Raw genomic sequence first — 14,343 nt, forward strand, 5'->3', positions numbered from 1 at the left:
CAAATGAATGGAAACACATGAACTATGAACCAAAGGCTGAGGGGCCCCCAGCTGGATCAGACCTTCTGAATAGGCGAGACAGTTGATTGGCTTGATCAGTTTGGGAGGCAAGTAGGCAGTGGGACCAAGTCCTGTGCTCATTGCATGAGTTGGCTGTTTGAAACCTGGAGCTTATGCAGGGACACTTGGCTCAGTCTGGGAGGAAGGGACTGGACCTGCCTGGACTGAGTCTACCAGGTTGATCTCAGTCCTCGGGGGAGACCTTGATCTGGAGGTGGTGGGAATGGGGGTGGGCTGGGGGTAAGGGGAGGGGGTTTGAGGGGGGAGAATAGGGGAACCCGTGGCTGATATGTAGAACTGAATGGTATTATAAAATAAAATAAATAAAATAAAAAATAATAATAATTAGTCTTCTATGATAGTCAAACATATAATCATGTTAGTTAAGTTTTCTAGATATACATAGATATAATTCAATTAGGTAGGTAATCTTCAAACACCTCAAAGACCCACAGAATATGGCATTTAAAATGCTTTAAAAACTTAGACTTTCTGGACAGTGAGACACATCTGCTCCTGGCAGCACTGATTTACTTCAAAGAGAAAGATGGGCATCGAAGACACTCCATATGGAGTTTATCTTCTCAGCAAAAATAGCCAGTTGGGCAAGAAACTGCTCTTGCCTGGACTGCTGATAATATGTTATATAAACTAGACAAGCAGGACCCATAGAAAGGTGACCACCGAACTTTGCAAAGCGAGATGGTCCTTCAGGTTCCTGCTTCACAGAAGAAACTGCCAGACATTTTACAGGACGCAGGGAGAAGTGACTAAAAATCTCTAGGCCTATTGGCTGAAGATGGATGCCCCAACATTACAGGGCAACTTTGGATGACTGTCTAGGCAGGCAGCTGTCTCTCATTTCCAGAGTTTTGGAAGTTGCTTACAATGCATTTCCTGTTTACTTAGGTAATATTATATTCTTCTGGGGTCTTTGATGTAGTTGAAGACTAGTTATAATTTTCCTTGGTTATGAAAAAAGATAAATTAGATATGTAACTTTATACTCAGGAATATAGGATAGATGATAGAATATTTTCTTTAATTTTGCAAAATACAAATAGACAGCCGGGCAGTGGTGGTGCACACCTTTAATCCCAGCACTTGGGAGGCAGAGGCAGGCGGATCTCTGTGAGTTCGAGGCCAGCCTGGGCTACCAAGTGAGTTCCAGGAAAGGCACAAAGCTACACAGAGAAACCCTGTCTCGAAAAAACCAAAAAAAAAAAAAATACAAATAGACTAGATATTATAACTGTAATTCTTGATTGATAATTGTTCTATTATATGTAATTTTACTATGTTAAAGTTAAAACCTTCCTTTTTTTAGACAGAAAAGGGGAAGTGCTGTGGGATATGTGTTGCTCTGATTGGTTGATAAATAAAATGCTGATTGGCTGTAGCTAGGCAGGAAGTATAGGTGGAGTGAGAGATGAGGAAAATGCTGGGAAGAGGAAGAGCTGAGTCAGGAGTCACCAGCCACACACAGAGGAAGCAAGATGACAAGACAGAACTGAGAAAAGGTACCAAGCCACATGGCTAAACATAAATAAGAATTTAAGTGTATTAAGTTAATTTAAGTGTAAGAGCTAGTCAATATTAAGCCTGAGCTACTGGCCAAGCAGTCATAATTAATTAAGCTTCTGAGTGATTATTTTACAAGCAGGCCACAGGTCTATGGGGGCTTGGCAGGACCAGAGAAACTTTCCAGCTACACTAAAAGACAGATATATAATGAATTCTAATTGATCTTAATAAAAACCCAGAGCCAGGTATCAGAGTAAATGCTGAAAGATCAGAGAGACAAAAGAATAATCCACAGCCACCTTGCACCTCACCAACTCCTTAGCCGAAAGGACTGAGCTCCTGTCTCCTCCTGCCTTATATTCCTTTTCTCCACCCAGGCATATCAACTCCTGTCTCAACCTCCCAAGTGCTGGGATTAAAGGTGTGTGTGCCACCACTGCCTGGCCTCTATGGCTAACTAGTGGCAGGCTTTGCCCTCTGATCTTCAGGCAAGCTTTATTTGTTAAAGCATACACAAATATTATCACATTTCCCCTTTTGTCTAAAATAAAAAAGATATTATAATTAATATAAGTAAAATTATATACAATAAATACAATAACTATATATAATATATAAGCAATAATTACATCAATAATGTCTAGTCTATTACCACTTGACAAATTCGGAGAAAATACTCCATTATTTATCCTATTTTGGTGAGTCCAAAGTGTACTGAATTCACTTTCTATCCTAACTTGTATTACCAACTGAAAATTATCTTTTGATGTCTCTGAAACTTACACACTTTATACCTCTTTAGTGAGATTCTTTTCTGAATTTGATAACAAGGAAAACTAGTCTTCAACTCCAGAGACTTGAGAAAAAAATAATATTAACTGAGTAAGCAGGAAGTGTAAACAAGCAACTTCCAAAATTGTGAGAAATGACAGAAATGGCTGGCTCCCTGGACAGTCACCCAAGGTTCTTCTGCAACATTGGGGCATCCATCTTCAGCCTACAGGCCTGGAGTTTCTCAGTTTATATGTATCTATCCTATCATATCTGCATCTCCTTTTTTCTTTTTCTTTCTTTTTTTTCAAACAAGAACCCTGAATCTAATCTCCTTTGTTCAGCTTTTTTCCTGACCATTACCAATGCAACTTGTAACCAACCACCCTAAACAATGACAAATATTCATAACCCACTGAATAACCAAAACCTGCCTACCCCACCTCTTGGGATTATGAACATTGTGTCCTTAAATTTACTTCCTGCTGGGTGCAACAGCATCTTTAGGGGATCCTGAAAAGAAAATTTGGGCTTAGTTACCAAGTCCTGGGAGAGGTAGCTGCATTATTTGTTGTCCAGTCTCTGTGTAATAAGAAAGTGCAGGACTTGTCTCAAGTTCTGGCTAGAATAGTCTGTGAGGCTGCATCATCTCAGCTAGCCACCGCAAAACTATCCTGAGCAGTTTGTAGTCCAAAGTTGATCTTTGGATTGTGTTTGTCAGCTTAGTGGCATTATCATAGTCCATGTGGAATCATTGTTATGGGACCCCATCATCCTTTTGGAAATTTCAAAGGTTGCTGTTAGGCATAGTCATGGTTATTTGCAGAAAAGTTAGACATTTTAAATGTCATATGCTGCAGATCTCAAAGAGGTTAATGTATCAATATTTGTTATGTACATCCAGAGTACAAAACTTAATTTCTAGCTACCTGATGGAGACTCAAATCTGAAATCATGTACAAGAACCTAGATGAAGCCTTTTTCTAGAATTAGTTAGTACTCTATCTGACCATTAATATCATGATAAAAAGTTATATATATATATAGTTATATATATAGTTATATATATATTAATCTTATAAGTTTGGGGATAATATTTATAGTTTAAGAAAAGCTCCAAAGAGTTAAGCTTTTTTTTTAAAAAAAAAAGGGCTATAAAATTAGTTGTAATAAAATAGTCCATAATTTTTTGTTTTTCTTCTGTCCCATATCAGGTGGCTTTTCTGACATGAGACAGAGATTTTGGGTTTTCCTTTAACAAGCATGCTTGGGTTTAGAGAAGGAGAGAGCAACATTCCAACTCCAAAGCTAGTTTTAATTTTTAATTGAACTGGGACTACAAAAAGACAATTTGCATTATATGTCTGTAGAGAAAAGCAGAAACAAACATTTGGGAAGATTTATGAAATTTTATCCTGTTAGAAATATGATATTCCAATAGGCCAGTTTACTCTTTTTCTTGGTACATTTTTTTCTGGATGATTTGTCCTTTTTCTTCAGATGTCTCATTTGTCCAGTGGTCTTCAGATTTCTTACCTGGATGCCTTTATTCTCCTGAAAAACAAAAACAAAACTCTGCCCCAACCCTAACTTTTGTGAGGTTCCCTTTTGGCAAGTTATATCTGATCAAATGAGGAGCACTTGTTAGTCTTAAAGTTAATTTAAAATAAATGGTCATGCCCATTGATGAACTAGCACCTCTTCTAATTATGAAGTTTCTCTTGTTCAAATCGAACCTCTGTCAATTTTGATGGTATCTATAGCTTTTCTTCTCCTGGGAAATAAAAGCAAAATCTCTACCCCAACATAACACATATCCTGGTTTCCATTATGAGTTCAGTGCATCTTTAAAGTGTATAAGCTGATTTAATTCTGTAGGGTTTTTTTTATATTATACAATGTCTTTCTACAGCCGTTGTTCCTTTCTCATTAGCATTTAGAAAATTCAAAGTTAATAAAGCATTACACAATCTATTTCTGAGTATCTTTATTACCCCTTTCTGTTCATTTAGCATTTCCTTTAGAGTTTGATTTGATCTTTCAATGACTGCTTGGCCTGTAGGATTATGTGGTATAACTGTGATGTGCTTTATATTGTAATAAGCAAGCAACTGTTTCATTTTACCAGAGACATATCCTGGAGCATTGTCAGTCTTAATTTGTACAGGTATACCCCTGATGACCATAACTTCTAGCAAATGTGTGATTACAGAATCGGCCTTTTCAGAACTCAAAGCAGTCACCTATTAGAATCCTGAATAGGTATCAATGGTGTGATGTACATATTTTAATTTTCCAAATTCTACAAAATGAAACACATCTATCTGCCAGATTTCCTTCCTTTGAGTACCCTTTGTGCTACTTCCTCCAAGTAGTGGAGCTTAGTTGTATAAAGTACAAGTAGAATATTTCCTTACAATTTCCTTGGCTTGTTGTCAAGTGATGGAAAAATTCTTTTTCAAACCCTTGCTATTGACATGATGCTTTTTATGAAATTCTAATTTCATCATTACTTTGTGCTATAGGGCCTGGCAGACCCATAGGGGATTGAATGTGTGTTATATATAAGGGATGATTCCTACTCATTATTATTTCTGGTAACTGAATAAATAATGAAGCTAATTATGACTCATAAGGAATAAATTCAGCAATTTCAATGTGTAAAACAACACTTTCTGCATACTGAGAGTCAGTAACTATGTTAAGAGGTTCCATAAAATCCATTAATAACATCAGAATAGTGTAGCTAGAGTTTTCCTGCCTGGCCCACAGTCAGAACAAATCTCTCTCACCCACCAGTCCCACAGATGCTCAGACCCAACCAAGTAAACACAGAGACTTATTTTGCTTCAAACTGTATGGCCGTGGCAGGCTTCTTGCTAACTGTTCTTATATCTTAAATTAATCCATTTCCACAAATCTATACCCTGCCACGCGGCTTGTGGCTTACCGGCATTTTCACATGCTGCTTGTCCTGGCGGGCAGCTGGCAGGCTCCCTCTGCCTTCCTGTTCTTTTATTTCTCCTCTCTGTTAGTCCCGCCTATACTTCCTGCCTAGCCATGGCCAATCAGGTTTTATTCATTGACCAATCAGAGCAACTTGACATACAAACCATCCCGCAGCACAGCCAAGTGCAGACCATCTCAGACACCTGCACTCAGGCCCATGGTCCTAATCATCCTCTATGTGGACCTGCTGGGTAAAGCCACAAGGAACCCAAGAACGGGCTCCCACAGGACATACAGAACATCCCACAGCAGAATAGCATACAATTCTGACTTTTGAACAGAACCATAAGGACTTTGATCCACTTAAATTTTCTGATCCACCTGCCTTTCCTGATTTATTTGCATCAGTATAAAATGTAGGAGCTCCAGAAATTGGTGCTCTCATACAATGTAAGGAAGGATCCAGTTAGTTCTCTTTATAAATTGAATCATCTTACTTTTGTGATATTTGTTGTTAACCTGTCCCAAAAAAAATTACAGCAAGCTCTTTACCAAGGTTTTATTTCTGCCCATAATTTGTCAATTTCATCATTAATGAAAGGTACTACAATTTCCATATATTCCTGCTAATTGATGAAGTCTCAATTTTCCTTTTAGAATCAACTTAGAGAATTTTCCCACATAAGTTTTTAATTTTTTACTGTTTATGTGGTAAAAAAAATCCATTCTAAGCTAATATCTTCCATCTACATTAATATTCCTGTAGGAAAATGTGTAGAGGGTAAAATAACCATAATGCAATCAAGCTCTGGATCCAAACAATCCACATGTGCATCCTGTAATTTCTTTTCCACCAAAGCCAATTCTCTCTCAACTTCAGCTGATAATTCTCTTGGAATACTTAAGTCCTTGTCATTATTTAACGTTTTGAAAAAATTAATCATTTCTTGATTTTCTACTCCAATAGTGGGCCATAGATCGGCAATTTTCTCCTAACAATCTTTGAAAGTCATTAAGAGTCCGCAATTGCTCTCTCCTAATTTGCACCTTTTGGGGTCTTTTTGTAGACCTATTTTATATCCTAAATAATTAATAGAATATCCTCTTTGTATTTTTTCAGGAGCAATTTGTAATCCCCAACAAGGCAAATTTTTCTTTACTTCTTCAAACATTCTTTCTAAAGTATCTACATTTGAATCAGCTAGTAAGTTGCTGTCCATGTAAAGGTAAATTATAGATTGAGGAAACTGCCTGCATATCATTTTCAATGAATGATTTAGAAAATATTGGCATAGGGTGGGCTATGTAACATTCCCTGTGGGGGGACCTTTCATTGATCTCTCTTAACAGGCTGAGAATTATTATATGTAGGCACCATGAAGGCAAATGTTTCTCTGTCTTTTTCTTATAAAGATATAGTGAAGAAATAATTTTTTAAATCAATAACTATAAGAGGCTATCCTTTAGGTAACAGAGAAGGCAAAGGAATTCCAGACTATAGAGAGTCCATTGGCTGACTCATCTTATTAACAGCTCTTAGATCTGTTACCAGTCTCCACTTTCCAGATTTCATTTTAATAACAAATGCAGGAGAGTTCCAAAGGCTGGTGATTCTTCAATATGCTGAGCATTTAGCTGCTCCTATACCAGCTGTTCTAAGGCCTGTAGTTCCTCTGATATTAAAAGCCATTGCTCAACCAACACAGGTTTTTTCCTTTTTATTTATTTATTTTTTAAGTTTTTTTTTCATTTTACATACCAATCCCAGTTCCCCCTCCCTCCCCTTCCCTGATCCCACCTCCCCCCCATCCATTCCTCAGAGAGGGTAAGACCTCCCTTGGGGAGTCAACAGAGTTTGGCATACTAAGTTGAGGCAGGACCAAGCCCCCCTTCTGCCCCCGCCCCCGTGTCAAGACTGAACAAGGTATCTCACTCTAGGAAATGTGTTCCAAAAAGCCATTTCATGCACCCAGGATAAGTCCTGGTCCCACTTCCAGGGGCTCCACAAACAGATCTAGTCACATAACTCATAATTGTTGCCCACAATCAGAGGGCCTAGTTCAGTCCTGTGCATGTTTTCCAGCTAACAGGTCAGAGTCCATGAGCTCCCACCAGCTTGGGTCAGCTGTCTCTGTGGTTCTCCTCATCATGATCTTGATCTCACTTGCTCCTGTGGTCCCTTCTCCTCTTCAACTGAAGTCTAGGAGTTCAGCCTAGTGCTTGGTTGTGGATCACTGCATCTGCTTCCATCATTTACTGGATATAGGTTCTGTGATGACAATTAGGGTAGTCACTAATCTGATTAAAGGAGAAGGTAAGTTCAGGCACCCTCTTCATTATTGCAAGAAGTCTCAGCTAGTATTATCCTGTGGATTCCTAGGGATTTCCCTAGCATCAGGTTTCTCCCTAATGCCCTAATGGTTTCCTCTACTAACGGGGACTATTGGGGTTTAGCCCCTCAAGAGCCTTCTCCCAGGGTCTGTGGAAGAATCTACAACAATCTGATAATCTAACCTTAGATGATATGAAATGAATCTACATATGTGAAATTCTTAGTCCATTCACTTTATTCTTCTGAGTCAGTTCTCTCTCTACACAGCTTCCATTCTGCTCTCATGCCTAGCTCCTTTCTTGCTGGATTTCTCTATGCATTTATCTGCTGTACCCTCTAAATACTGCCTTAGTTCCTTCATCTTAGTTCTACCCCATCTTGGTCTTTCTCATCTCATTTTTACCCACCTAGTTCTTTCTCATCTGGCTCTTCCTCATCTTCCATCTCATCCCTCTAGTTCTCCATCTAGTTTTACAGTAAATGTCCTCAAGTCTCTGAGGATTACAATTATATACCCATGCAATAGCAATGCTCTGGCTAAAGCAAGATCACCAGGCTTGAATTCCCTCAGGGTCAAAAGGAGGGGCAATAAATCCACACAAAAGAGCAGTGATTGTCAGCTATCATCTGAAACCCAAAAGGAAAGTGACTAATGGGGAAATGAATCATCTAAGGGCTAAATTTGGCTAAATATTTAAGCAAAGGAGGTTTATGTGCTCAAACTATATTATTAGAAGTGTTTAGTTGAAATGTTAAGAACCTATAGAACCTATAAGTCACTGGGTCATGGGTGAAAATAAAACTGCCTTCTTTTTTTCATGGCTCCTTATCTGTTCAAGCTGTCTACCATTTTCTGAGATGGCAGGAGAAGTGTACTCAGTCACTAGACAACTTGGCTAGGCAACTTCCTTCACAACTAGAAGTACCTGGCAATTTTTTTAAATAGATCTAAAACTAGAGATAAGATTTGGAAAAGGAGAAAGTTAAGGTTACTTAGCACATCCACCAGGACTTCTCAAACAGATAGCCTGGATGCTTAAGTCTGTTCTTAGAGAATCTGTGATGTATCTCAGATACTTCCCTCTGTCTGAAGATGTTCCTGGATGGATGCTGCTAAAGACAATAATTACAGAAAGGCCTGAAATCAGGGATTTTGACTATGTCTGCTGTAACACAGTTGGAGAAAGTTATACAAATACTTTAATTGTAGAGGGGAACTTGTACCCAATGATTGATGGAAAAGCTACAATAGCACATGAGAAATTAATAGCAGAAAGCAGCTAATAATCAAAAGCCAATTATCACCAAGACACTTGGCCTCATGCTTTGGAAGAGTTCAGGTCTAGCTTTGTCATAATCAGCTGAATTCCTACTTCACATATATTTCATTGCTCTGATTCTCCGTCCCTCCCTCCACTCAGCCATCACAGTCCCTTCTGTTCCCATCCCCCATCCCCTCCTTTCTACCCCCTTCACAGCTTGCTTAGGAGATCTTAAATATTTTTGCTTCCTGGGAAGCTCCACGTGTGTCCCTCTTAGAGTAATCCTTGAAACCTAGTTTCTCTGGAGCTGTGGATTGTGGTCCGGTTATCCTTTATTTTACATCTAATATCCACATATGACTGAGAACATAGTGTGCTTGTCATTCTGGGTCTGGGTTACCTCACTCAGAATGTATTTTTCTAAATCTATCCATTTGCCTACAAATTTCATGATGTCATTGTTTTTTACTGCTAACTAATACTCCATTGTGTAAATGGACCACATTTTCTTTATCCATTATTCAATTGAGGGGCATCTAGGTTGTTTCCAGGTTCTGGCTATTACAAATAATGCTGCTATGAACATAGTTGAGCATGTGTCCTTGTGGTATGATTGAGCATTCCTTGGGTATATGACCAAGAGTGGCATCACTGGGTTTTGAGGTAGATTGATTCACAATTTTCTGAGAAACTACCATACTGATTTCCAAAGTGGCTGTAGAAGTTTGCACTCCCACCAGCAGTGGAGAAGAGTTCCCCTTACTTCACATCCTCTCCAACATAGGTTGTCCTCAGTGTTTTTGATCTTAGCCATTCTGACAGGTATAAGATGGTATCTCAGAGTCATTTTGATTTGCATTTCCCTGATGGCTAAGGATGTTGAACAGTTCCTTAAACATCTTTCAGCCATTTCAGATTCTTCTGTTCAAAATTCTGTTTAGCTCTGTACCCCATTTTTTTATTTTCTTTCTTTTTTTTTTTTTTTTTTTTTTGGTTTTTCGAGACAGGGTTTCTCTGTGTAGCTTTGCGCCTTTCCTGGAACTCACTTGGTAGCCCAGGCTGGCCTCAAACTTACAGAGATCTGCCTGCCTCTGCCTCCCAAGTGCTGGGATTAAAGGCGTGCGCCACCACCGCCCGGCTTTACTCTTTTTTTTTTTTCTTATTTTTTTATTATTATTATTTTTTTTTTTTTTTTTTTGGTTTTTCGAGACAGGGTTTCTCTGTGTAGCTTTGCACCTTTCCTGGGACTCACTTGGTAGCTCAGGCTGGCCTCGAACTCACAGAGATCCGCCTGGCTCTGCCTCCCGAGTGCTGGGATTAAAGGCGTGCGCCACCACCGCCCGGCATTTTTTTATTATTATTAATAGACTTTTCTATTCATTTTACATATCAACCGCAGATTAACCTCTCCTCCTTCCTCCTGCCCTCCAGCCTTCCTCCAACCCAACCCCCATTCCCAACCTCCTCCAAGGCAATGTCTCCCATGGGGAGTCAGCACAGCCTGGTACATTCAGTTGAGGCAGGTCCAAGCCCCTCTTCCCTGTACCAAGGGTATGCAAAGTGTCCCACCATAGGCACTAGGCTCCAAAAAGCCCACTTATGCACCAGGGATGGATGCTGATCCTACTGTCTAGGGACCCCCTAAACAGTTCAAGCTAAACAACTGTCTCATCTATCCAGAGGGCCTAGTCCAGTACCATGGGAGCTCCTCAGCTATTGATCCACAGTTCATAGGCTTCTACTAGTTTGGCTGGTCATCTCTATACATTTTCCCATCGTGATCTCAATGTCCCTTGCTCATAGAATCCTCTGTACCCCATTTTTAAATTGGATTGTTTGGTATTTTGATGTCTTTCTCGAGTTCTTTATATATTTTAGAGATCAGCCCTCTGTCAGGTGGGGTTGGTGAAGATCTTTTCCCATTCTGTAGGCTGTCATTTTGTCTTATTTACTGTGTCCTTTGCCTTACAGAAGCTTCTTCGTTTCAGGAGGTCCCAATTATTTATTGTTGCTCTCGGGGTCTGTGCTACTGGTGTTATATTTAGGAAGTGGTCTCCTGTGCTAATGCATTCAAGGCTTCTTCCTACTTTCTCTTCTATCAAGTTCAGTGCAACTGGATTTATATTGAGGTCTTTGATCCACTTGGACTTGGGTTTTGTGCATGGCAATAGATATGGATCTATTTGCAGTTTTCTACATGTTGACATTCAGTTATGCCAGCACCATTTGTTGAAGATGCTTTCTTTTTTTCCATTGTACAGTTTTGGCTTCTTTATCAAAAATCAGAAGTTCATAGGTGTGTGAGTTAAAGCCAGAGTCTTCAATTCAATTCCATTAATCCACATGTCAGTTTTTATGTCCATACCAAGTATTTTAATTACTATAGCACTGTAGTAGAGTTTAATATCAGAGATGATGACACCTCCAGAAGTTGCTTTGTTATTCATGATTGTTTTAGCTATCTTGGGTTTTTTTGTTTTTCCCTATGAAGTTGAGTATTGTTCTTATGAGGTCTGTGAAGAATTGTGGTGGGACTTTGATGAAAATTGCATTCAATCTGTAGATTGCTTTTAGTAAGGTTGACATTTTTATTATATTGATCTTGTCTATCCAAGAGCATGGGAGATCTTTCCATTTTCTGATATCTTTTTCCATTTCTTTCTTCAAAGACTTAAAGTTCTTGTCATACAAGTCTTTCACTTGTTTGACTAGTTATCTGTGGTGATGTATTGTGTCCTCCAAAATATTGTACACCCTAATAAAGTTTATCTGAAGATCAGAGAAAAAAGCCAGCCACTTTATTAAACAGAAGTCCGGCAATGGTAGCACACGTTTTTAATCCTGTCACTCAGGAGGCAGGGATCCATCTGGATCTCTGTGAGTTCAAGGCCACACTGGGAACAGAGCCAGGTGTGGTAGCACATGCCTCAAATTATAACACTAGTTAACTATAAAGGTCTGGAGGTCTGTACAGACAGACAGGAAGTGACAGAGCTGGGCAGGAAGAGGAAGTGATGTAGCTGGGCAGAGAGAGGAAATGAGATGGCAGAACAGAAAGGCATATAGGCATGGTTGTACAGAAAGTAGGTCTCTTTGGAGATTGAGGAATTGGTAAGGTGAGGTTGGCTGTGGCTTTTCCTTTTCCTCTGATCTTGAAGGTTTTAACCCCAATATCTGGCTCCAGGTTTTTTATTTATAAGACTGTTTAGCAATTTGTCCTATAGTTATCTCAAGATATTTTATATTATTTATAGGTATTGTAAAGGGTGATGTTTCTCTGATTTCTTCTTGGCCCATTTATCTTCTGTATATAGGAGAGTTACTGGTGTGTGTTTGTTTGTTTGTTTGTTTGTTTGTTTGTTGGGGTTTTTAGTCAATATTGTATCCTACTACATTACTAAAGGTGTTTATCAGCTATAGAAGTTCCCCAGTAGAATTCTTGGGGTAACTTATGTATACTAACATATCATCTGCAAATAACAAAAGTTTGACTTCTTCCTTTCCAATTTGTATCCACTTGATCTCCATTTGTTGCCTTATTGCTCTAGCTAGAACTTTGAATACTTTGTTGAACAGATATGGAAAGAGTGGGCAACCTTATCTTGTTCATGATTTTAGTGGAATCACTTTGAGTTTCTCTCCATTTCATTTGATGTTGGTTGTAAATTGCCTTTATTATGTTTAGGTATGTTCCTTGTATCCCTAATCTCTCCAAGACCTTTATCATGAATGGGTGTTGGATTTTGCAGAAGCATCTTTTTTCAGGATCTAATGAGATGATCATGTGGGTTTTTTTCTTTCAGTTTGTTTATATGGTGGGTTACATTGACAGAATGCTGTATGTTGACCTACTCCTGCATCTCTGGGATGAAGCCTACTTGATCATAGTGGATAATTTTTTTATGTGTTGTTGGATTCAGTTTTCAAGTATTTTGTTTGTTTGTTTGTTTGTTTGTTTTGTTTTTCGAGACAGGGTTTCTCTGTGTAGCTTTGCGCCTTTCCTGGAACTCACTTGGTAGCCCAGGCTGGCCTCGAACTCACAGAGATCCGCCTGCCTCTGCCTCCCGAGTGCTGGGAATAAAGGCATGTGCCACCACCGCCTGGCTTTCAAGTATTTTATTGAGTATTTTTGCATCAATGTTCATGGGGGAGACGGATCTGTAATTCTCTTTCTTTGCAGCATCTTTGTGTGGTTTGGTTTTCAAGGTAACTGTAGCCTCATAAAAAGAGCTTGACAATGTTTCTTCTGTTTCTATTGTTTGAAACAATTTGAGGAGTATTGGTATAAGCACTTCTTTGAAATTCTGGTAGAATTCTGCACTGAAACCATAGGCCCTGGGCTTTTTTTGGCGGGGGTGACTTTTAATGACTGCTTCTACTTCCATAGGGGTTATAAGTTTATTTAAATTGTTTATCTGCTCTTGATTCATTTTTGGCATGTGGTACTTATCCAGAAAATTGTCCATTTCTTTTCATTTTTCAATTCTGTGGAGTATAGGTTTTTGAAGTATGACCTGATGGTTCTCTGGATTTCCTCAGTGTCTGTTGTTATGTCCCCCATTTTATTTCTAATTTTGTTAATTTGGATATTGTCTCTTTGACTTTTGGTTAGTTTGGACAGGGGTTTGTCTATCTTGTTGATTTTCTCGAGGAACCAACTCTTTGTTTCATTGATTTTTTTTTGTATTGTTCTATTTGTTTCTATTTTAATGATTTCAGCCCTCAATTTGATTATTACCTGTTATCTACTCCTCCTGACTGAGTTTGCTTCTTTTTGTTCTAGAGCCTTCGGGTGTACTGTTAAGCAGCTAGTGTGAAGAAAGTTCATAGCACTAAGTGCCCACATAAAGAATTTGGAGAAATCTCAAGTTAGATTTTAAATCTTGATACAGGACCCAACATTCTGAAACTATTAGAGGAAAAATAAAAGAAAGCAACAAGAGGTAAACACAAAAAATACTTTCTGAATAGGACTCCAGTCCCACAAGAATCAATGTCAAAAGTTGACAAACATGACCTCAAATAATTAAAAGGTTTCTTTACAGCAAAGGAAAGTAAATCAAGTAAAGAAAAAACCCAGAATGGTACAAAATCATTGCTAGCTATAACAACTGATAGAGGATATTTAAGAATATATAAAGTTAAAAGAACTCTAAGAATTAGAGAAAATAAACAACCCAACCAGTGAATGGCTACTGAAATGAACAGACAGATATCAAATACAAAACAGAAAAGGTCAATGAGCAGCTGGGTGGTGGTGGCACACACCTTTAATCCCAGTACTCAGGAAACAGAGGCAGGTGGATCTTCTTGAGTTCAAGTCCAGCCTACTCTACAGAGTGAGTTCTGGGACAGCCAGTACTACACAAAGAAACCTCATCTTAAAAAAAAAAAAAAAAAAAACCTCAATGAGTATATATAACAATAATAACTGAAGAAGATGAG

Source organism: Peromyscus leucopus, chromosome 1 (assembly GCF_004664715.2).
Source record: "Peromyscus leucopus breed LL Stock chromosome 1, UCI_PerLeu_2.1, whole genome shotgun sequence".
Lineage (NCBI taxonomy): Eukaryota > Metazoa > Chordata > Mammalia > Rodentia > Cricetidae > Peromyscus > Peromyscus leucopus.